The 24,635-nt window shown below is 49.7% G+C and overlaps 1 protein-coding gene across 4 annotated transcripts in view; it reads right to left on the bottom strand.

The window, feature by feature from the left end:
- Window positions 1-14,476, bottom strand: part of FRYL (FRY like transcription coactivator) — a 541,692-nt gene extending 527,216 nt beyond the window's left edge. For all 4 annotated transcript variants that reach the window (XM_063920961.1, XM_063920963.1, XM_063920960.1 and 1 more), the window contains exon 1: window positions 14,183-14,476. The gene's annotated coding sequence lies outside the window, so the exon portion shown is untranslated. The remainder of the gene's footprint in view (window positions 1-14,182) is intronic.
- Window positions 14,477-24,635: the final 10,159 nt, after the last annotated feature.

The following is a 24,635-nucleotide window of genomic DNA, read 5'->3' as shown; positions in this document are numbered from 1 at the left end:
CTGGCTTTCTCTTCCGGGAGAAACACCTTTTTCTGGACTGTGTCCAGAATCATCCCTAGGCACAGCAGACTTGTCGTCGGGATCAGCTGCGATTTTGGAATATTTAGAATCCACCCGTGCTGTTGTAGCAGTATCCGAGATAGTGCTACTCCGACCTCCAACTGTTCCCTGGACTTTGCCCTTATCAGGAGATCGTCCAAGTAAGGGATAATTAAGACGCCTTTTCTTCGAAGAAGAATCATCATTTCGGCCATTACCTTGGTAAAGACCCGGGGTGCCGTGGACAATCCAAACGGCAGCGTCTGAAACTGATAGTGACAGTTCTGTACCACGAACCTGAGGTACCCTTAGTGAGAAGGGCAAATTTTGGACATGGAGGTAAGCATCCCTGATGTCTCGGGACACTATATAGTCCCCTTCTTCCTGGTTCGTTATCACTGCTCTGAGTGACTCCATCTTGATTTGAACCTTTGTAAGTGTTCAAATTTTTTTAGATTTAGAATAGGTCTCACCTAGCCTTCTGGCTTCAGTACCACAATATAATGTGGAATAATACCCCTTTTCTTGTTGTAGGAGGTGTAATTTGATTATCACCTGCTGGGAATACAGCTTGTGAATTGTTTCCCATACTGCCTCCTTGTCGGAGGGAGACCTTGGTAAACCAGACTTCAGGAGCCTGCGAAGGGGAAACGTCTCGACATTCCAATCTGTACCCCTGGGATACTACATGTAGGATCCAGGGGTCCTGTACGGTCCCAGCGTCATGCTGAGAGCTTGGCAGAAGCGGTGGAACGCTTCTGTTCCTGGGAATGGGCTGCCTGCTGCAGTCTTCTTCCCTTTCCTCTATCCCTGGGCAGATATGACTCTTATAGGGACGAAAGGACTGAGGCTGAAAAGACGGTGTCTTTTTCTGCAGAGATGTGACTTAGGGTAAAAACGGTGGATTTTCCAGCAGTTGCCGTGGCCACCAGGTCCGATGGACCGACCCCAAATAACTCCTCTTCCTTTATACGGCAATACACCTTTGTGCCGTTTGGAATCTGCATCACCTGACCACTGTCGTGTCCATAAACATCTTCTGGCAGATATGGACATCGCACTTACTCTTGATGCCAGAGTGCAAATATCCCTCTGTGCATCTCGCATATATAGAAAATGCATCCTTTAAATGCTCTATAGTCAATAAAATACTGTCCCTGTCAAGGGTATCAATATTTTTAGTCAGGGAATCCGACCAAGCCACCCCAGCTCTGCACATCCAGGCTGAGGCGATCGCTGGTCGCAGTATAACACCAGTATGTGTGTATATACTTTTTATGATATTTTCCAGCCTCCTGTCAGCTGGCTCCTTGAGGACGGCCCTATCTATAGACGGTACCGCCACTTGTTTTGATAAGCGTGTGAGCGCCTTATCCACCCTAAGGGGTGTTTCCCAACGCGCCCTAACTTCTGGCGGGAAAGGGTATACCGCCCATAATTTTCTATCGGGGGGAACCCACGCATCATCACACACTTCATTTAATTTATCTGATTCAGGAAAAACTACGGTAGTTTTTTCACATCCCACATAATACCCTCTTTTGTGGTACTTGTAGTATCAGAAATATGTAACACCTCCTTCATTGCCCTTAACGTGTGGCCCTAATAAGGAATACGTTTGTTTATTCACCGTCGACACTGGATTCAGTGTCCGTGTCTGTGTCTGTGTCGACCGACTAAAGTAAACGGGCGTTTTAAAACCCCTGACGGTGTTTCTGAGACGTCTGGACCGGTACTAATTGTTTGTCGGCCGTCTCATGTCGTCAACCGACCTTGCAGCGTGTTGACATTATCACGTAATTCCCTAAATAAGCCATCCATTCCGGTGTCGACTCCCTAGAGAGTGACATCACCATTACAGGCAATTGCTCTGCCTCCTCACCAACATCGTCCTCATACATGTCGACACACACGTACCGACACACAGCACACACACAGGGAATGCTCTGATAGAGGACAGGACCCACTAGCCCTTTGGAGAGACAGAGGGAGAGTTTGCCAGCACACACCAAAAACGCTATAATTATATAGGGACAACCTTATATAAGTGTTTTCCCTTATAGCATCTTTTATATATTTCTAACGCCAAATTAGTGCCCCCCCTCTCTGTTTTAACCCTGTTTCTGTAGTGCAGTGCAGGGGAGAGCCTGGGAGCCTTCCCTCCAGCCTTTCTGTGAGGGAAAATGGCGCTGTGTGCTGAGGAGATAGGCCCCGCCCCTTTTTCGGCGGGCTCGTCTCCCGCTCTTTAATGGATTCTGGCAGGGGTTAAATATCTCCATATAGCCCCCGGAGGCTATATGTGAGGTATTTTTAGCCAAAAAAGGTTTTCATTTGCCTCCCAGGGCGCCCCCCTCCCAGCGCCCTGCACCCTCAGTGACTGCCGTGTGAAGTGTGCTGAGAGGAAATGGCGCACAGCTGCAGTGCTGTGCGCTACCTTAAGAAGACTGAGGAGTCTTCTGCCGCCGATTCTGGACCTCTTCTCGTTTCAGCATCTGCAAGGGGGCCGGCGGCGAGGCTCCGGTGACCATCCAGGCTGTACCTGTGATCGTCCCTCTGGAGCTAATGTCCAGTAGCCAAAGAAGCCAATCCATCCTGCACGCAGGTGAGTTCACTTCTTCTCCCCTAAGTCCCTCGTTGCAGTAATCCTGTTGCCAGCAGGACTCACTGTAAAATAAAAAACCTAAGCTAAACTTTTCTAAGCAGCTCTTTAGGAGAGCCACCTAGATTGCACCCTTCTCGGCCGGGCACAAAAATCTAACTGAGGCTTGGAGGAGGGTCATAGGGGGAGGAGCCAGTGCACACCACCTGATCCTAAAGCTTTACTTTTTGTGCCCTGTCTCCTGCGGAGCCGCTATTCCCCATGGTCCTTTCAGGAACCCCAGCATCCACTAGGACGATAGAGAAATGTAAATCTTAGGACTGTGTTACTGGGTTAGGAAATGAAGCTACTCCCCAAGTCACATTGATAGATAGGCAGACTCCATTACAGCAAAATAAATCATAAAACATTCTATTATCAGAGACACAACAATGAAACTGCTACAACTGTACCACATCCATTTTCATACCAGTATCAGTGATAACAAGAAATATGTCAGTGACCTATCATCAGAGAGGGCCACTGACCCTAGAAGTTAGGAATATTTATGAGTCATTAAAACCGTGTGAACGGAAACCAAGGGGACAACAGTGTGATCAGTCATCGTCTCTGTATAGCAGAAGGCACCCTGCACGGAATGACTACTTTGGGAACAGGTGATGGGCTATGCCTCACCGACATATAACCAGTAAAGAAATTGTTTCAAAGCAACTTAAAAGCACTCTAGGGACTTTAAACAAGCAAATGCATTTCACACCAATGCAACTTTCATTTTCCTCAGTCCAAGGGGGTAATTCCAAGTTGATCGCAGCAGGAATTTTGTTAGCAGTTGGGCAAAACCATGTGCACTGCAGGAGAGGCAGATATAACATGTGCAGAGAGAGTTAGATTTGGGTGTGGTGTGTTCAATCTGCAATCTAATTTGCAGTGTAAAATAAAGCAGCCAGTATTTACCCTGCACAGAAATAAAATAACCCACCCAAATCTAACTCTCTCTGCACATGTTATATCTGCCTCCCCTGCAGTGCACATGGTTTTGCCCAACTGCTAACAAAATTCCTGCTGCAATCAACTTGGAATTACCCCCCAAAAACAGAAAAAAAAGCAAGACATGTCTTCCCTGCGAGTTTCAAATGTGGTACAACAATTGTAAGACAATAATATATATTAAGGGGCTCACGTAGGTGCCAACACACAGGTCAATGATTCACAGTGGAAATAAGTGATAACCACTTCCAGGGGCAGATTGGGGAGAAAAACCAGCCCGGAAAATTTCTGGAAGCAGCCCTAATGAAGGTGGGGTCTGTTGAGGGGGTGGGTCTTAATAAGGGGGATGGGTTCCCTTCCCAAAGGGCCTTATGGGCAGTTGTGGCTTCCTTGTGTCTTTTGCTGCAGTTGCATCTGTGACTTTATGGGGTGGTATTCAGTATGCCGGCTGTTGGGATACCGGCACCGGCACCGGAATCTCAACATTTATATGTGAACATATAGGCTCGCTAGTGATGTGGGAAAGTGTGGCTGTAGTAGTGGTGGTGGTGTTGCTAAATTTGCAGACTAAAAATGTACAGTATATTAAAATGAACCATGAATATATACAAAGGTCTGAGTAAAAATGAATAATATAATCATAAAAAAAGAGGATTAGTTCTAAAAATAAGGATAAAATAAGTGAAAATAAGTTACATAAAATAAAAAATAAGATTTTACTCACCGGTAAATCTATTTCTCGTAGTCCGTAGTGGATGCTGGGGACTCCGTAAGGACCATGGGGAATAGACGGGCTCCGCAGGAGACTGGGCAATCTAAGAAAGAATTAGTACTACTGGTGTGCACTGGCTCCTCCCTCTATGCCCCTCCTCCAGACCTCAGTTAAGGAAACTGTGCCCGGAAGAGCTGACATTACAAGGAAAGGATTTTGGAATCCAGGGTAAGACTCATACCAGCCACACCAATCACACCGTATAACTTGTGATAACATACCCAGTTAACAGTATGAACAACAACAGAGCATCAAACAAATGGATGCCAACATAACATAACCCTTTATTAAGCAATACAAGTATTGCAGAAGAAATCCGCACTTGGGACGGGCGCCCAGCATCCACTACGGACTACGAGAAATAGATTTACCGGTGAGTAAAATCTTATTTTCTCTAACGTCCTAGTGGATGCTGGGGACTCCGTAAGGACCATGGGGATTATACCAAAGCTCCCAAACGGGCGGGAGAGTGCGGATGACTCTGCAGCACCGAATGGGCAAACACAAGGTCCTCCTCAGCCAGGGTATCAAACTTGTAGAATTTTGCAAAGGTGTTTGAACCCGACCAAGTAGCTGCTCGGCAAAGCTGTAATGCAGAGACCCCTCAGGCAGCCGCCCAAGAAGAGCCCACTTTCCTTGTGGAATGGGCTTTTACTGATTTTGGATGCGGCAATCCCGCCGTAGAATGAGCCTGCTGAATCGTGTTACAGATCCAGCGAGCAATAGTTTGCTTTGAAGCAGGAGCACCCAGCTTGTTGGACGCATACAGGATAAAACAGCGAGTCAGTTTTCCTGACTCCAGCCGTTCTGGCCACATAAATCTTCAAAGCCCTGACTACATCAAGCAACTTGGAATCCTCCAAGTCACAAGTAGCCGCAGGCACTACAATAGGTTGGTTCAAATGAAAAGATGACACCACCTTCGGCAGAAATTGTGGACGAGTCCGTAATTCTGCCCTGTCCATATGGAAAACCAGATAGGGGCTTTTACATGACAAAGCCGCCAATTCTGACACACGCCTAGCCGAAGCTAAGGCCAATAGCATGACCACTTTCCACGTGAGATACTTTAGCTCCACGGTCTTAAGTGGCTCAAACCAGTGGGATTTCAGGAAACCCAACACCACGTTGAGATCCCAAGGTGCCACTGGTGGCACAAAAGGGGGCTGAATATGCAGCACTCCCTTAACAAACGTCTGAACCTCAGGAAGAGAAGCCAGTTCTTTTTGAAAGAAAATGGATAGGGCTGAAATCTGGACCCCAATTTCAAGCCCAAAGTCACTCCTGACGGTAGGAAGTGCAGGAACCGGCCCAGCTGGAATTCCTCTGTAGGGGCCTTCCTGGCCTCACACCAAGCAACATATTTTCGCCATATACGGTGATAGTGTTTTGCTGTCACGTCCTTCCTAGCCTTTATTAGCGTAGGAATAACTTCATCCGGAATGCCTTTTTCCGCTAGGATCCGGCGTTCAACCGCCATGCCGTCAAACGCAGCAAGTCTTGGAACAGACAGGGCCCCTGTTGCAACAGGTCCCGTCTGAGAGGCAGAGGCCATGGGTCCTCTGTGAGCATTTCTTGCAGATCCGGGTACCAAGTCCTTCTTGGCCAATCCGGAACAATGAGTATTGTTCTCACTCCTCTTTTTCTTACGATTCTCAGCACCTTGGGTATGAGAGGAAGAGGAGGAAATACATAGACCGACTGGAACACCCACGGTGTGATTAGTGCGTCCACAGCTATCGCCTGAGGGTCCCTTGACCTGGCGCAATACCTTTTCAGCTTTTTGTTGAGGCGGGATGCCATCATGTCCACCTGTGGCAGTTCCCATCGATTTGTAATCTGCGTGAAGACTTCTTGATGAAGTCCCCACTCTCCCGGGTGGAGGTCGTGCCTGCTGAGGAAGTCTGCTTCCCAGTTGTCCACTCCCGGAATGAACACTGCTGACAGAGCTAACACATGATTTTCCGCCCAACGAAGAATCCTGGTGGCTTCCGCCATCGCCACCCTGCTTCTTGTGCCGCCCTGGCGGTTTACATGAGCCACCACGGTGATGTTGTCTGACTGAATCAGCACCGGTTGGTTGCGAAGCAGAGGCTCCGCTTGACTCAGGGCGTTGTATATGGCCCTTAGCTCCAGGATATTGATGTGCAGACAAGCCTCCTTACTTGACCACAACCCTTGGAAGTTTCTTCCCTGAGTGACTGCCCCCCACCCTCGGAGGCTTGCATCCGTGGTAACCAGGACCCAGTCCTGTATGCCGAACCTGCGGCCCTCGAGAAGGTGAGCACTCTGCAGCCACCACAGAAGAGACACCCTGGCCCTGGGGGATAGGGTGATCAGCCGATGCATCTGAAGATGCGATCCGGACCACTTGTCCAACAGATCCCACTGAAAGATCCTCGCATGGAACCTGCCGAAGGGAATGGCTTCGTATGACGCCACCATCTTTCCCAGGACTCGCGTGCAGTGATGCACCGACACCTGTTTTGGTTTTAAGAGGTCTCTGACTAGAGTCACGAGCTCCTGAGCCTTCTCCGCCGGGAGAAACACCTTCTTCTGGTCTGTGTCCAGAATCATGCCCAAAAAGGGCAGACGCGTCGTAGGAATCAGCTGCGACTTTGGGATATTCAGAATCCAGCCGTGCTGTTGCAACACCTCCTGAGAGTGTGCTACGCTGATCAGCAACTGCCCTCTGGACCTCGCCTTTATGAGGAGATCGTCCAAGTATGGAATAATTGTGACTCCATGCTTTCGAAGGAGCACCATCATTTCCGCCATCACCTTGGTAAATATTCTCGGTGCCGTGGACAGACCAAACGGCAACGTCTGGAATTGGTAATGACAGTCCTGTACCACAAATCTGAGGTTCTCCTGATGAGGTGGATAAATGGGGACATGCAAGTAAGCATCCTTGATGTCCAGAGACACCATAAAATCCCCCTCTTCCAGGCTTGCAATGACCGCTCTGAGCGATTCCATTTTGAACTTGAATCTTTTCAGATAAATGTTCAGGGACTTTAAATTCAATATGGGTCTGACCGAACCGTCCGGTTTCGGTACCACAAACATTGTGGAATAGTAACCCCTTCCCTGTTGAAGGAGGGGAACCTTTACCACCACCTGCTGGAGATATAACTTGTGAATTGCCGCTAACACTACCTCCCTTTCCATGGGGGTAGCTGGCAGGGCCGATTTGAGGTAACGGTGAGGGGGCATCACTTCGAATTCCAGCTTGTATCCCTGAGACACAATCTGTATAGCCCAGGGATCCACCTGTGAGCGAACCCACTGGTGGCTGAAATTTCGGAGACGCGCCCCCACCGCTCCCGGCTCCACCTGTGGAGCCCCAGCGTCATGCGGTGGATTTAGTGGAAGCCGGGGAGGACTTCTGGTCCTGGGAACTAGCTGTATGGTGCAGCTTCTTTCCTCTACCCCTGCCTCTGGCAAGAAAGGATGCACCTCTGACTTTCTTGCTTTTTTGTGATCGAAAGGACTGCATTTGGTAATACGGTGCTTTCTTAGGTTGTGAGGGAACATATGGCAAAAAAATATGACTTCCCAGCCGTAGCTGTGGAAACTAGGTCCGAGAGACCGTCCCCAAACAATTCCTCACCCTTATAAGGTAAAACCTCCATGTGCTTTTTAGAGTCGGCATCACCTGTCCATTGCAGAGTCCACAGGACTCTTCTGACAGAAACCGACATTGCATTTATTCTAGAGCCCAGTAGGCAAATGTCCCTCTGGGCATCCCTCATATATAGGATAGCGTCTTTTATATGCCCCAGGGTTAGCAAAATAGTATCCTTGTCCAAGGTATCCAGTTCCTCAGACAGAGTATCTGTCCATGCTGCTACAGCACTACAAATCCAGGCCGACGCAATTACCGGCCTCAGTAGAGTACCTGAATGTGTATAAACAGACTTCATGATACCTTCCTGCTTCCTATCTGCAGGATCCTTTAGGGAGGCCGTATCCTGTGACGGCAGGGCCAACTTCTTAGATAAGCGTGTCAAAGCTTTGTCTACCCTAGGGGAGGATTCCCAGCGCATCCTGTCCGTTGGCGGGAAAGGGTACGCCATAAGTAACCTTTTGGAAATCAGCACTTTCCTATCAGGAGAATCCCACGCTTTTTCACATAACTCATTTAACTCATGTGAAGGGGGAAAAGTCACCTCTTGCTTTTTCTCCCCAAACATATAAACCCTCTTGTCAGGGACAGGGTTTACCTCTGATATGTGCAATACATCCTTCATTGCTATAATCATGTAGCGGATGGCTTTAGCCATTTTAGGCTGCAATTTTGCATCATCGCCATCGACACTAGAGTCAGAATCCGTGTCGATATCTGTGTCAACAATTTGGGATAGTGGGCGCTTCTGAGACCCTGACGGCCTCTGCGCTGTAGGATCAGGCATGGGCTGAGACCCCGACTGTCCCAAGGCTTCAGCTTTATCCAACCTTTTATGCAAGGAGTTTACATTATCATTTAACACCTTCCACATATCCATCCAATCAGGTGTCGGCGCCGTCGGCGGAGACACCACATTCATCTGCACCTGCTCTGCCTCAACATAGCCCTCCTCGTCAAACATGTCGACACAAGCGTACCAACACACCACACACACAGGGGATGCTCTATATGAGGACAGGACCCCCACAAGGCCTTTTGGAGGGAGAGAGAGAGAGTATGCCAGCACACACCCCAGCGCTATATAACCCAGGAATTACACAGTAACTTAGTGTTTACCCAGTAGCTGCTGTATATATGATTAATGCGCAAAATTTATGTGCCCCCCCTCTCTTTTTACCCTCTTTCTACCGTGAGTCTGCAGGGGAGAGCCTGGGGAGCTTCCTCTCAGCAGAGCTGTGGAGAAAAAATGGCGCTGGTGAGTGCTGAGGAAGAAGCCCCGCCCCCTCAGCGGCGGGCTTCTGTTCCGCGATTTGGTGTAAAAAATGGCGGGGGCTCATGCATATATACAGTGCCCAGCTGTATATATGCTGCTTTTGCCAGGAGGTACTCAATTGCTGCCCAGGGCGCCCCCCCCTGCGCCCCGGAACCCTACAGTGACCGGAGTGTGTGGGTTAGTGTGGGAGCAATGGCGCACAGCTGCAGTGCTGTGCGCTACCTCATATGAAGACAGGAGTCTTCTGCCGTCGATTTTGACGTCTTCTTGCTTCACCCGCCGGCTTCTGTCTTCTGGCTCTGCGAGGGGGACGGCGGCGCGGCTTCGGGAACGGACGACCAAGGTTAAATTCCTGTGTACGATCCCTCTGGAGCTAATGGTGTCCAGTAGCCTAAGAAGCATGACCTATCCACAGTGAGTAGGGCTGCTTCTCTCCCCTCAGTCCCACGTAGCAGAGAGTCTGTTGCCAGCAGAAGCTCTCTGAAAATAAAAAAACCTAACAAAATACTTTCTTAATAGCAAGCTCAGGAGAGCTCACTAAAATGCACCCAGCTCCGTCCGGGAACAGATTCTAACTGAGGTCTGGAGGAGGGACATAGAGGGAGGAGCCAGTGCACACCAGTAGTACTAATTCTTTCTTAGAGTACCCAGTCTCCTGCAGAGCCCGTCTATTCCCCATGGTCCTTACGGAGTCCCCAGCATCCACTAGGACGTTAGAGAAATATGAAAATAATAAAAATAGAAATAAAATAAAAAAAATAAAACTAAATAAAAACTGATGGTTCAATGAAAACAGAGAAAAGCAGTATGGGCAATAAATCAAAAAAGAAATGTAATGTGAATAGAGTAAGTGGAATCAGGATGTTACCAGAACATGAACCGTGTGGGGTCCTGAGGACCGAGTTTGAGAACCTGTTCTCCATCTAATGATTTTCACCCCTAATACAGACTATACTTTAATGACCCCTGTCCACCTCTAATGCAGATCCATGCATTGGGGTTGTGGCTAATGAGACAGGGTCTGCACATTCTTAATGTGTCTAGTAATGACCCTCCAGCACTGCAACGCTACCAGATCACCCCCATGAGGCACCAGTGACCCGCTATAAATGCAGCTTTAAAACCTCCTATTCTAGCTGCACAGTCAGTTGGCTGAGCGTGGTGGCTGCTACGCAGGCTGTGCCGGAGAAGAGTGACTGCAGCCAGAGAGGAGAGAAAGCAGCGAGTTCCTGCGGCTGCCATGTGTGTGTGCAGCTCGGGAGGGGAGAGGGGGAGGAGCGGTGAACAGTATCCCAACACTGCAGGGTGGCAGAGGTGGAGCAGAGTGGGTAAGCGGGAGTGGAGAGAAGATGAGTGCATTGTCAGTGTGACAAGCATTGCAGCGGGCGCCCTGTGTTTTAAATTAAAAATAAAAAAACTCCTTAATGACAGGGGGGCACATGAATTCGCCTATGGTTGGAGGTGCAAAGGGGTGGAGTGGAGAACTATAAGGGTCCCTCTCTGAGGGTATTTAAAATGGTTTGCTGGGTGGAAATATGGCCAGCTTTAAAAGGGGATGGGGGTTTAAGACTGAATTCCTTGATATGGGTGCTGGGTGGGCGATAGATGACTGTAATGTCGGATATTTGAAGGAGTAGAGGCTGCGGGGGTCAGTGATCAGGTTAGTGTGGTGTGGTCACAGAGCAGTGCAGCAGGAGGTGGATGGTGGAAGGAAGAATATGAGAGGAGGCACCAGGTGTAAGAAGAGTGGGAGAGACAGAAACGAAAGGAAGATGTTGATGAGGAAAGGTGCTGAGGATGAGGAGGAGTGGTGGAGAGGAAAGGTGCTGAGGATGGGGAGGAGTGGTGGAGAGGAAAAGTGCTGAGGATGGGGAGGAGTGGTGGAGAGGAAAGGTGCTGAGAATGGGGAGGAGTGGTGGAGAGGAAAGGTGCTGAGGATGGGGAGGAGTGGTGGAGAGGAAAGGTGCTGAGGATGGGGAGGAGTGGTGGAGAGGAAAGGTGCTGAGGATGGGGAAGAGTGGTGGAGAGGAAAGGTGCTGAGGATGGGGAAGAGTGGTGGAGAGGAAAGGTGCTGAGGATGGGGAGGAGTGGTGGAGAGGAAAGGTGCTGAGGATGGGGAGGAGTGGTGGAGAGGAAAGGTGCTGAGGATGGGGAGGAGTGGTGGAGAGGAAAGGTGCTGATGATGGGGAGGAGTGGTGGAGAGGAAAGGTGCTGAGGATGGGGAGGAGTGGTGGAGAGGAAAGGTGCTGAGGATGGGGAGGAGTGGTGGAGAGGAAAGGTGCTGAGGATGGGGAGGAGTGGTGGAGAGGAAAGGTGCTGATGATGGGGAGGAGTGGTGGAGAGGAAAGGTGCTGATGATGGGGAGGAGTGGTGGAGAGGAAAGGTGCTGAGGATGGGGAGGAGTGGTGGAGAGGAAAGGTGCTGAGGATGGGGAGGAGTGGTGGAGAGGAAAGGTGCTGAGGATGGGGAGGAGTGGTGGAGAGGAAAGGTGCTGAGGATGGGGAGGAGTGGTGGAGAGGAACGGTGCTGAGGATGGGGAGGAGTGGTGGAGAGGAACGGTGCTGAGGATGGGGAGGAGTGGTGGAGAGGAAAGGTGCTGAGGATGGGGAGGAGTGGTGGAGAGGAAAGGTGCTGAGGATGGGGAGGAGTGGTGGAGAGGAAAGGTGCTGAGGATGGGGAGGAGTGGTGGAGAGGAAAGGTGCTGAGGATGGGGAGGAGTGGTGGAGAGGAAAGGTCCCAGCATAGCAGCCCGTACCTTAACCTTCCCTTAGTTCCCTAACTGTTTGGCTCCAACTGCTGAGAAGGCGGCATTCTTCAGCTGGGCTGTTTCGGCGCTCTGCTCCCACTATTTGGCATTGTGTGCTGCTGCTGCTGCTGCTGCATAGAGGGGCTGCTCTCTGGTCTTTCCCACTCCCAGACTGTCACTCACTGAGATGCTGAGTTCCCTGCTCCACGCGCTGGGCTGTCGTCCATCTCCAAAGGCTGCAGAGAGAGGACGCTGGCTGTGCAATGGGAGCTTACGGGTTGCGTTCCACAGCGTAATGCAGATCCCGGAAGCACAGCCGCCGGCAGGTACAGTAGTATGGTAGAGTCTGTATTCCTTAGTGTGGGCCGGCCAAGCAGAGGGGGTACGTGAACGGCTCAACGGAATCTATCATGGCGTCCCGGTGGCCCAATCCGCCCCTGACCACCTCCATCCACATACAAGTCTCTGTAGCAAGATCATGTTATCATTAATTCACTGCAACTGGGTGACACAGCAATGACTTGTACAACTAGCTAGTTAAATAGAGCTCAGCAAAAGAAAGACTCTCATCCGTTTTAGCATTCATTTCTCATGTCTAAGCTTATATTATTGCTATCAATGAAGAGATGCGCCATCTATAGATGGCGTAAGCAGAACAGTCCCCACTGCCAGCATGCCTGCCAGGTCAGGTTGGAGCACATGCATTGGTCAGTAACCTATTGCTACTAGCACAGCAGAGAATGCTGCAGGGGAGAGAGACTCTGTTGGACCTCACCAAACAGGTGAGTGATGGTAAATACCTTCAGCACAAAAGTATCGCTACAGCGATAGAGAAATATACCGGCCGCTGTCTGCGTCCGATATGTCAGCAGTTAGAACATCGAATATGTTGACATTCATTATGTAGACAGTGATGAAATATCGACATGTAAGAATGTTGACATATCGTCACTGGTGGCCTAGCGGAATCTTACCTTTTCCTGTCGGCTGCAGCGGGTCCAGCTGCATCTTTTGGGTCCCAACCATCGCTTCAGAGTAAAGCCGGATACACACTAAAGCGATGTCGGCACAATATGCCGTTTCGTAAAAACATATTGCCTACATCACTCAGTGTGTACGGAGGGATTGCACGCTCTCTAGCAATGGACGCTTGGTTGAATGTGCTGCACGTCCAACTAAGGCTTGTTGCTACGTCCAACCAAGCATTGTCGCTAGTGTCCTGTAGTATGGTGATAAAGGACGGAACATGTTTGTTGCATCCTTCATTAGCATCGCCCCAGTGTGTACACACGATCTGAGCAGACAGGGATTCGTTCCGACGTCGGAATTAATCCCTGTTGTTCTAGTGTGTACCCGGCTTGAGACCGCAGATGCTCCAACATTAAGGTAGGTATAGCTTTTCTATCCCTAACCCCTACCATATGCCTAACCATAAGCCACCCACCATCACCCACAACCTAACCCTACCCTCATCCCACACCCTAACCCTAATGTTGACATTCTGACAATGTCAACATTCCACCTGTCGACATTTTTCCAGTTAACATTTTAACAATGTAGACATCAAAACTGTCAATATTGTTACTGTCAACCTTATTATTATGGCTCCTGGCCGCGACTAGTTCCGTTCTTGAATGGAGCTCATAGTCCAATAATACCTGATATGCAATTACTAACTCACACGTCCTATTCTCTACGATAGATAGATAGATAGATAGATAGATAGATAGATAGATAGATAGATAGAATCTTAAAGCGCTGCACATTTGCATTTTAAAAGCACAATATACAAAACAACCTTAAGAATTGCTGGACTACAGAAAATAGAGGTAAACATTTGGGTTGTATTTAATTTGCTGAATAATAAAGGGGCATTAATTACATGTTTCACCCACTTGTGTGATGCCGCGATAATCACACCACACATCATCTCAATAGCAAATACCTGCTAGTGTCACATGTGCACTGTGTGACAGGCAAACATAGGCTTGCAATAGCATTAGATTGCAAGCTCTTAGGGTCAGAGGGACAGTGATTTATCTGCTCCTAGTGCCCCGTAATAGATATAGGAGAGGGAGTAAGACATGCAGCCACCTACAGGCACGTCCGTGCTGCCCCCCTCTGTGTGTACTCACCGGGCCGGATCACCCAGCGCTTCGGAGCTGATCCCCTGCCGTCTCCCTGATTACAGTGATGGGCTCTCGATGATCTTTAGCCGCTGCCGCCTCCGATGTAAGCCCTGGACAGCCAGCTGTATTTCCATCCGAGTGTGATCCCGATCCGTCCCCGCAACGTCCCGATTCTTCTCCCCCACTCTCAGCCTCCCTCTGTTCTCTCGCTTCCCCCTCGATACCCAACGTTAGTTACACGCCAGCCCCCGCTCTGCTCTCGTTGGTCACCACGGCGCAGACGCTGGGCGGGCAAAAGGAAAAAAGTGCGCTCATTGGATCATGGACATGTCAGTCTCCCATGACCAGCCGTCCCGCCCACTTCATGTACAAAGCTGAACGTGTGGATTAGCATGGGGCTGTCAATCAAAGAGCGATGTCTCTCCATGTGCATTTTGATTGGCTAAAAGCCCTGCGTGAGAGGACGCCCAGACAATGAGAGATGCAATGGTCGCATTGGATCAGAAACAAGGGGCGGTGCCCCGCCTACATAATAATACTGCGATGTGATTAGCTGGCGGCTCTGTCAGTAAAGTTCTTGTCACATGTTGCTGAAATTCATACATCTATGTATTTTATGTTCTATTAACACATGTATGATATAGGGACATGCCGGCTCCTAAATATTTGCCCTGGGAATGTCGGGGGATTTTTCAACTCTGATCACCTGTTACAGGCAATCTATGTTATTTTATGTACTGGATCAGTTCCCACTATGCCATGTTATTGTGTGGGCTGTATGAACTAATCAGTATTGAACAGGAGCATTAAAAATGCAAATATGTAAATACAGTATATACATAATGACATACCTAACTAATGTCCCAAGTTTGGTAGGCAGTCTCAACTTGCTAGTAAAGGTGCAGAATGTAAAGATAGGTAGGGCTTGAGTAGATCTAGGGTTCTGCCATCGGATGGGCACCATGGAATTGTTAACTGGTATGCTTGTAGTTTGACCATTTTACGGATTGGGTTTAGCTACAGACAGAGGTCCTGAAACAGCGCCGCACGCAATGCAGATTTCTCTGACGTCCTAAGTGGATGCTGGGACTCCGTAAGGACCATGGGGATTAGCGGCTCCGCAGGAGACTGGGCACAACTAAAGAAAGCTTTAGGACTACCTGGTGTGCACTGGCTCCTCCCACTAAGACCCTCCTCCAGACCTCAGTTAGATTCTTGTGCCCGGCTGAGCAGGATGCACACTAGGGGCTCTCCTGAGCTCCTAGAAAGAAAGTATATTTCTCTGACGTCCTAGTGGATGCTGGGGACTCCGTCAGGACCATGGGGATTAGCGGCTCCGCAGGAGACAGGGCACAAAAATAAAGCTTTAGGATCAGGTGGTGTGCACTGGCTCCTCCCCCTATGACCCTCCTCCAAGCCTCAGTTAGGTTTTTGTGCCCGTCCGAGCAGGGTGCAATCTAGGTGGCTCTCCTAAAGAGCTGCTTAGAAAAAGTTTTTAGGTTTTTTATTTTACAGTGAGTCCTGCTGGCAACAGGCTCACTGCAACGAGGGACTTAGGGGAGAAGAAGTGAACTCACCTGCGTGCAGGATGGATTGGCTTCTTAGGCTACTGGACACCATTAGCTCCAGAGGGATCGAACACAGGCCCAGCCATGGAGTCCGGTCCCGGAGCCGCGCCGCCGACCCCCTTGCAGATGCCGAAAAGTGAAGAGGTCCAGAAACCGGCAGCAGAAGACTTTTCAGTCTTCATGAGGTAGCGCACAGCACTGCAGCTGTGCGCCATTGTTGTCACACACTTCACACCAGCGGTCACTGAGGGTGCAGGGCGCTGTGGGGGGCGCCCTGGGCAGCAATGAAATACCTATACTGGCTAAAAGATACATCACATATAGCCCCTGGGGCTATATAGATGTATTTAACCCCTGCCAGGTCTCAGAAAAACGGGAGAAGAAGCCCGCCGAAAAGGGGGCGGGGCCTATTCTCCTCAGCACACAGCGCCATTTTCCCTCACAGAAATGCTGGTGGGAAGGCTCCCAGGCTCTCCCCTGCACTGCACTACAGAAACAGGGTTAAAACAGAGAGGGGGGGCACTTATTTGGCGATATGATTATATATATTAAGATGCTATAAGGGAAAAACACTTATATAAAGGTTGTCCCTGTATAATTATAGCGTTTTGGTGTGTGCTGGCAAACTCTCCCTCTGTCTCTCCAAAGGGCTAGTGGGGTCCTGTCCTCTATCAGAGAATTCCCTGTGTGTGTGCTGTGTGTCGGTACGTGTGTGTCGACATGTATGAGGACGATGTTGGTGAGGAGGCGGAGCAATTGCCTGTAATGGTGATGTCACTCTCTAGGGAGTCGACACCGGAATGGATGGCTTATTTAAGGAATTACGTGATAATGTCAACACGCTGCAAGGTCGGTTGACGACATGAGACGGCCGGCAAACCAATTAGTACCTGTCCAGGCGTCTCAAACACCGTCAGGGGCGTTAAAACGTCTTTTTACCTCAGTCGGTCGACACAGACACAGACACGGACACTGACTCCAGTGTCGACGGTGAAGAAACAAACGTATTTTTCTTTTAGGGCCACACGTTACTTGTTAAGGGCAATGAAGGAGGTGTTACATATTTCTGATACTACAAGTACCACAAATAAGGGTATTTTGTGGAGTGTGAAAAAACTACCTGTAGTTTTTCCTGAATCAGATAAATTAAATGAAGTGTGTGATGATGCGGGGGTTTCCCCCGATAGAAAATTATTGGCGGTATACCCTTTCCCGCCAGAAGTTAGGGCGCGTTGGGAAACACCCCTTAGGGTGGATAAGGCGCTCACACGCTTATCAAAACAAGTGGCGGTACCGTCTCCAGATAGGGCCGCCCTCAAGGAGCCAGCTGATAGGAGGCTGGAAAATATCCTAAAAAGTATATACACACATACTGGTGTTATACTGCGACCAGCGATCGCCTCAGCCTGGATGTGCAGCGCTGGGGTGGCTTGGTCGGATTCCCTGACTGAAAATATTGATACCCTTGACAGGGACAGTATTTTACTGACTATAGAGCATTTAAAGGATGCATTTCTATATATGCGAGATGCACAGAGGGATATTTGCACTCTGGCATCAAGAGTAAGTGCGATGTCCATATCTGCCAGAAGTTGTTTATGGACACGACAGTGGTCAGGTGATGCAGTTTCCAAACGGCACATGGAAGTATTGCCGTATAAAGGAGAAAAAGACAACGTCTTTTCAGCCTCAGTCCTTTCGTCCCCATAAGGGCAAGCGGTCAAAAGGCCAGTCATATCTGCCAGGGGATAGAGGAAAGGGAAGAAGACTGCAGCAGGCAGCCCATTCCCAGGAACAGAAGCCCTCCACCGCTTCTGCCAAGTCCTCAGCATGACGCTGGGGCCGTACAAGCGGACTCAGGTGCGGTGGGGGGTCGTCTCAAGAGTTTCAGCACGCAGTGGGCTCACTCGCAAGTGGACCCCTGGATCCTACAAGTAGTATCCCAGGGGTACAGATTGGAAGTTCGAGACGTCTCCCCCTCGCAGGTTCCTGAAGTCTGCTTTACCAACGTCTCCCTCCGACAGGGAGGCAGTAGTGGAAACAATTCACAAGCTGTTTTCCCAGCAGGTGATAATCAAAGTACCCCTCCTACAACAAGGAAAGGGGTATTATTCCACACTATATTGTGGTACTGAAGCCAGACGGCTCGATGAGACCTATTCTAAATCTGAAATATTTGAACACTTACATAAAAAGGTTCAAATCAAGATGGAGTCACTCAGAGCAGTGATAGCGAACCAGGAAAAAGGGGACTATATGGTGTCCCGGGACAGATGCTTACCTCCATGTCCCAATTTGCCCTTCTCACCAAGGGTACCTCAGGTTCGTGGTACAGAACTGTCACTATCAGTTTCAGACGCTGCCGGTTGGATTGTCCACGGCACCCCGGGTCCTTACCAAGGTAATGGCCGAAATGATGATTCTTCTTCAAAGAAAATGGACGATCTCCTGATAAGGGCAAGGTCCAGAGAACAGTTGGAGGTCGGAGTAGCACTATCTCAAGTAGTTCTACGACAGCACGGGTGGATTCTAAATATTCCAAAACCGCAGCTGTTTCCGACGACACGTCTGCTGTTCCTAGGGATGATTCTGGACACAGTCCAGAAAAAGGTGTTTCTCCCGGAGAAGAAAGCCAGGGAGTTATCCGAGCTAGTCAGGAACCTCCTAAAACCAGGAAAAGTGTCAGTGCATCATTGCACAAGGGTCCTGGGAAAAATGGTGGCTTCTTACGAAGCGATTCCATTCGGCAGATTTCACGCAAGAACTTTTCAGTGGGATCTGCTGGACAAATGGTCCGGATCGCATCTGCAGATGCATCAGCGGATAACCTTATCGCCACGGACAAGGGTGTCTCTTCTGTGGTGGTTGCAGAGTGCTCATCTGTTAGAGGGCCGCAGATTCGGCATACAGGACTGGGTCCTGGTGACCACGGATGCCAGTCTGAGAGGCTGGGGAGCGGTCACACAGGGAAGAAACTTCCAGGGAGTATGGTCAAGCCTGGAGATGTCTCTTCACATAAATATACTGGAGCTAAGAGCGATTTACAATGCTCTAAGCCTGGCAAAACCCCTGCTTCAGGGTCAGCCGGTGTTGATCCAGTCGGACAACATCACGGCAGTCGCCCACGTAAACAGACAGGGCGGCACAAGAAGCAGGAGAGCAATGGCAGAAGCTGCAAGGATTCTTCGCTGGGCGGAAGATCATGTGATAGCACTGTCAGCAGTGTTCATTCCGGGAGTGGACAACTGGGAAGCAGACTTCCTCAGCAGACACGATCTACACCCGGGAGAGTGGGGACTTCATCCAGAAGTCTTCCATATGATTGTGAACCGTTGGGAAAAACCAAAGGTGGATATGATGGCGTCTCGCCTCAACAAAAAACTGGACAGGTATTGCGCCAGGTCAAGAGACCCTCAGGCAATAGCTGTGGACGCTCTGGTAACACCGTGGGTGTTCCAGTCAGTGTATGTGTTTCCTCCTCTGCCTCTCATACCAAAAGTACTGAGAATTATACGGCAAAGGGGAGTAAGAACGATACTCGTGGCTCCGGATTGGCCAAGAAGAACTTGGTACCCGGAACTTCAGGAGATGCTCACGGAAGATCCGTGGCCTCTACCTCTAAGACGGGACCTGCTTCAGCAGGGACCGTGTCTATTCCAAGACTTACCGCGGCTGCGTTTGACGGCATGGCGGTTGAACGCCGAATTCTAAGGGAAAAAGGCATTCCGGAAGAGTTCATTCCTACACTGGTAAAAGCCAGGAAGGAGGTGACTGCACAACATTATCACCGCATTTGGAGAAAATATGTTGCGTGGTGTGAGGCCAGGAAGGCCCCCACGGAGGAATTTCAATTGGGTCGATTCCTACATTTCCTGCAAACAGGATTGTCTATGGGCCTCAAATTGGGGTCCATTAAGGTTCAAATTTCTGCCCTGTCGATTTTCTTCCAGAAAGAATTGGCTTCAGTTCCTGAAGTCCAGACTTTTGTAAAAGGAGTACTACATATACAGCCCCGGTTGAGCCCCCAGTGGCTCCGTGGGACCTTAATGTAGTTTTGGATTTTCTCAAATCCCATTGGTTTGAGCCACTCAAATCGGTGGATTTGAAATATCTTACATGGAAAGTAACCATGCTACTGGCCCTGGCTTCAGCCAGGAGAGTGTCAGAATTGGCGGCTTTATCGTATAAAAGCCCATATCTGATTTTCCATTCGGACAGGGCAGAACTGCGGAAGCGTCCTCAGTTTCTGCCTAAGGTGGTGTCAGCGTTTCACCTGAACCAGCCTATTGTGGTGCCTGCGGCTACTAGCGATTTGGAGGATTCCAAGTTGCTGGACGTTGTCAGGGCATTGAAAATATATATATTTCAAGGACGGCTGGAGTCAGAAAATCTGACTCGCTGTTTATACTGTATGCACCCAACAAGCTGGGTGCTCCTGCTTCTAAGCAGACGATTGCTCGTTGGATTTGTAGCACAATTCAACTTGCACATTCTGTGGCAGGCCTGCCACAGCCTAAATCTGTCAAGGCCCATTCCACAAGGAAGGTGGGCTCATCCTGGGCGGCTGCCCGAGGGGTCTCGGCATTACAACTCTGCCGAGCAGCTACGTGGTCGGGGGAGAACATGTTTGTAAAATTCTACAAATTTGATACCCTGGCTAAAGAGGACCTGGAGTTCTCTCATTCGGTGCTGCAGAGTCATCCGCACTCTCCCGCCCGTTTGGGAGCTTTGGTATAATCCCCATGGTCCTGACGGAGTCCCCAGCATCCACTAGGACGTCAGAGAAAATAAGATTTTACTTACCGATAAATCTATTTCTCGTAGTCCGTAGTGGATGCTGGGCGCCCATCCCAAGTGCGGATTGTCTGCAATACTTGTACATAGTTATTGTTACAAAAAAATCGGGTTGTTATTGTTGTGAGCCGTCTGTTCAGAGGCTCCTACGTTTGTCATACTGTTAACTGGGTTCAGATCACAAGTTGTACGGTGTGATTGGTGTGGCTGGTATGAGTCTTACCCGGGATTCAAAATCCTTCCTTATTGTGTACGCTCGTCCGGGCACAGTATCCTAACTGAGGCTTGGAGGAGGGTCATAGGGGGAGGAGCCAGTGCACACCACCTGATCCTAAAGCTTTATTTTTGTGCCCTGTCTCCTGCGGAGCCGCTAATCCCCATGGTCCTGACGGAGTCCCCAGCATCCACTACGGACTACGAGAAATAGATTTATCGGTAAGTAAAATCTTATTTTTAGGTTTTTTATTTTACAGTGAGGTCTGCTGGCAACAGACTCACTGCAGCGAGGGACTAAGGGGAGAAGAAGCGAACCTACCTAACTGGTGGTAGCTTGGGCTTCTTAGGCTACTGGACACCATTAGCTCCAGAGGGATCGACCGCATGGAACCGGCCATTGATGTTCGGTCCCGGAGCCGCGCCGCCGGCCCCCTTACAGAGCCAGAAGCAAGAAGTGTTCCGGAAAATCGGCGGCAGAAGACTTCAGTCTTCACCAAGGTAGCGCACAGCACTGCAGCTGTGCGCCATTGCTCCTCATGCACACCTCACACTCTGGTCACTGATGGGTGCAGGCCCTTGGGGGGGCGCGCCCTGAGCAGCAATATAAACACCTTGCCTGGCAAAATCATCACAATATATAGCCCCAGAGGCTATATATGTGATAAATACCCCTGCCAGAATCCATAAAAAAGCGGGAGAAAAGTCAGTGAAAAAGGTGCGGAGCTATCTCCCTCAGCACACTGGCGCCATTTTCTCTTCACAGTGCAGCTGGAAGACAGCTCCCCAGGCTCTCCCCTGTAGTTTTCAGGCTCAAAGGGTTAAAAAGAGAGGGGGGGCACTAAATTTAGGCGCAATATTGTTTATACAAGCAGCTATTGGGGGAAAAATCACTCAGTTATAGTGTTAATCCCTGCATTATATAGCGCTCTGGTGTGTGCTGGCATACTCTCTCTCTGTCTCCCCAAAGGACTTTGTGGGGTCCTGTCCTCAGTCAGAGCATTCCCTGTGTGTGTGCTGTGTGTCGGTACGGCTGTGTCGACATGTGGGATGAGGAAGGTTACGTGGAGGTGGAGCAGAGGCCGATAAATGGGATGTCGCTCCCTGTGGGGCCGACACCAGAGTGGATGGATAGGTGGAAGGTATTAACCGACAATGTCAACTCCTTACATAGAAGGCTGGATGACGTAAAACAGCTGTGGGACAGCCGGCTTCTCACCCCTCGCCTGCCCAGGCGTCTCAAAGGCCATCAGGGGCTCAAAAAAGCGCCCGTTACCTCAGATGGCAGACACAGATGTCGACACGGAGTCTGACTCCAGTGTCGACGAGGTTGAGACATATACACAATCCACTAGGAACATCCGTTACAGGATCTCGGCAATGAAAAATGTGTTACGCATTTCTGACATGAACCCAAGTACCACATAAAAGGGGTTTTATTTTTGGGGAGAAAAAGCAGCCAGTGTTTTGTTCCCCCATCAGATGAATGAATGAAGTGTGTAAAGTAGCGTGGGTTCCCCCGATAAGAAACTGGTAATTTCTAAAAAGTTACTGATGGCGTACCCTTTCCCACCAGAGGATAGGTCACGTTGGGAGATATCCCTTAGGGTGGATAAGGCGCTCACACGTTTGTCAAAAAAGGTGGCACTGCCGTCTTAGGATACGGCCACCTTGAAGGAGCCTGCTGATAAAAAGCAGGAGGCTATCCAGAAGTCTGTATATACACACTCAGGTTATATACTGAGAACTGCAATTGCCTCAGCATAAATAGTGCTGCTGCAGCGTGGTCTGATACCCAGTCAGATAATATTAATACTCTAAGACAGGGATAATAGTTTGCTAACATAGAGCATATTAAAGACGTCGTCTTAGATATAAAGGATGCACAGAGGGATATTTGCCGGCTGGCATCCAGAATTAATGCAATGTCCATTCTGCCAGGAGGGTATTAGAAACCCGGCAGTGGACAGGTGATGCTGCCTATAAAAGGCACATGGAGATTCTGCCTTATAAGGGTGAGGAATTGTTTGGGGATGGTCTCTGGGACCTCGTATCCACAGCAACAGCTGGGAAGAAAAAATTTTACCTCAGGTTTCCTCACAGCCTAAGAAAGCACTGTATTTTCAGGTACAGTCCTTTCGGCTTCAGAAAAGCAAGCGGGTCAAAGGCGCTTCCTTTCTGCACAGAGACAAGGGAAGAAGGAAAAAGCTGCACCAGCAGCCAGTTCCCAGGATCAAAAATCTTCCCCCGCTTCCTCTGAGTCCACCGCATGACGTTGGGGCTCCACAGGTGGAGACAGGTGCGGTAGGGGCGCGTCTCGGGAACTTCAGAGACCAGTGGGCTTGCCCACAGGTGGATCCCTAGGTTCTGCAAATAGTATCACAGGGATACAGGCTGGAGTTCGAGGCGACTCCCCCTCGCCGTTACCTCACATCAGCCTTGCCTGCTGCCCTCGGAGAAAGGTAGTACTGGCGGCAATTCACAAGCTGTACTTCCAGCAGGTGAAATCAAGGTACCCCTCCTTCAACAAGGCCGGGGTTACTATTCCAAAATGTTGTGGTACCGAAACCAGACGGTTCGGTGAGACCCATTCTAAAATTGAAAGCCTTGAACACTTATATACGAAGGTTCAAGTTCAAAATGGAATCGCTCAGGGCGATTATTGCAAGCCTGGAGAATTTCATGGTTTCACTGGACATCAAGGATGCTTACCTGCATGTCCCTATTTACCCTCTTCACCAGGAGTACCTCAAAATTGTGGTACAGGATTGTCATTACCAATTCCAGACGTTGCCGTTGGTCTGTCCCCGGCACCGAGGTATTTACCAAGGTAATGGCCAAAATAATTATCCCGTACTTGGACGATCTCCTTATAAAGGCGAGGTCCAGGGAGCAGTTGTTCGGCGGAGTAGCACTATCTCGGGAAGTGCTACAACAGCACGGCTGGATTCTGAATATTCCAAAGTCGCAGCTGGTTCCTACGACGTGTCTACTGTTCCTGGGTATGGTTCTGGACACAGAACAGGATAAAAAGGGTTTCTCCCGGAGGAGAAGTCCAAGGAGTTGATGTCTCTAGACAGAGACCTCCTAATACATATACAGGTGTCGGTGCATCAATGCACGCGAGCCCTGGGAAGGATGGTAGCTTCTTACGAAGAAATTCCATTCGCCAGGTCCCATGCAAGGATTTTCCAGTGGGATCTGTTGGACAAGTGGTCCGGGTCGCATCTTCAGATGCATCGGCGGATAACCCTGTCTCCAAGGGCCAGGGTGTCGCTGTTGTGGTGGCTGCAGAGTGCTCATCTTCTAGGGGGCCGCAGATTCGGCATACAGGACTGGGTCCTGGTGACCACGGATGCCAGCCTTCGAGGCTGGGGGGCAGTCACACAGGGAAGAAACTTCCAAGGCTATGGACAGGAGACTTCCTTACACATAAATATTCTGGAACTAAGGGCCATTTACAATGCCCTAAGTCAGGCTAGACCCCTGCTTCAACACCGGCCGGTGCTGATCCAGTCAGACAACATCACGGCGGTCGCTCATGTAAACCGACAGGGCGGCACAAGAAGCAGGATGGCGATGGCAGAAGCCACAAGGATTCTCCGATGGGCGGAAAATCATGTGTTAGCACTGTCAGCAGTGTTCATTCCCGGAGTGGACAACTGAGAAGCAGACTTTCTCAGAAGACACGACCTCCACCCGGGAGAGTGGGGACTTCATCCAGAAGTTTTCCAAATGATTGTACACCGTTGGGAAAGGTCACAGGTGGACATGATGGCGTCCCGCCTCAACAAAAAGCTACAAAGATATTGCGCTAGGTCAAGGGACCCTCAGGCGATAGCTGTGGACGCTCTGGTAACACCGTGGGTGTACCAGTCGGTGTA

This window comes from Pseudophryne corroboree, chromosome 1 (assembly GCF_028390025.1).
Source record: "Pseudophryne corroboree isolate aPseCor3 chromosome 1, aPseCor3.hap2, whole genome shotgun sequence".
Lineage (NCBI taxonomy): Eukaryota > Metazoa > Chordata > Amphibia > Anura > Myobatrachidae > Pseudophryne > Pseudophryne corroboree.
The sequence above is the reverse complement of the archived record's forward strand: the minus strand, read 5'-3'. Positions and strand labels throughout refer to the sequence as shown.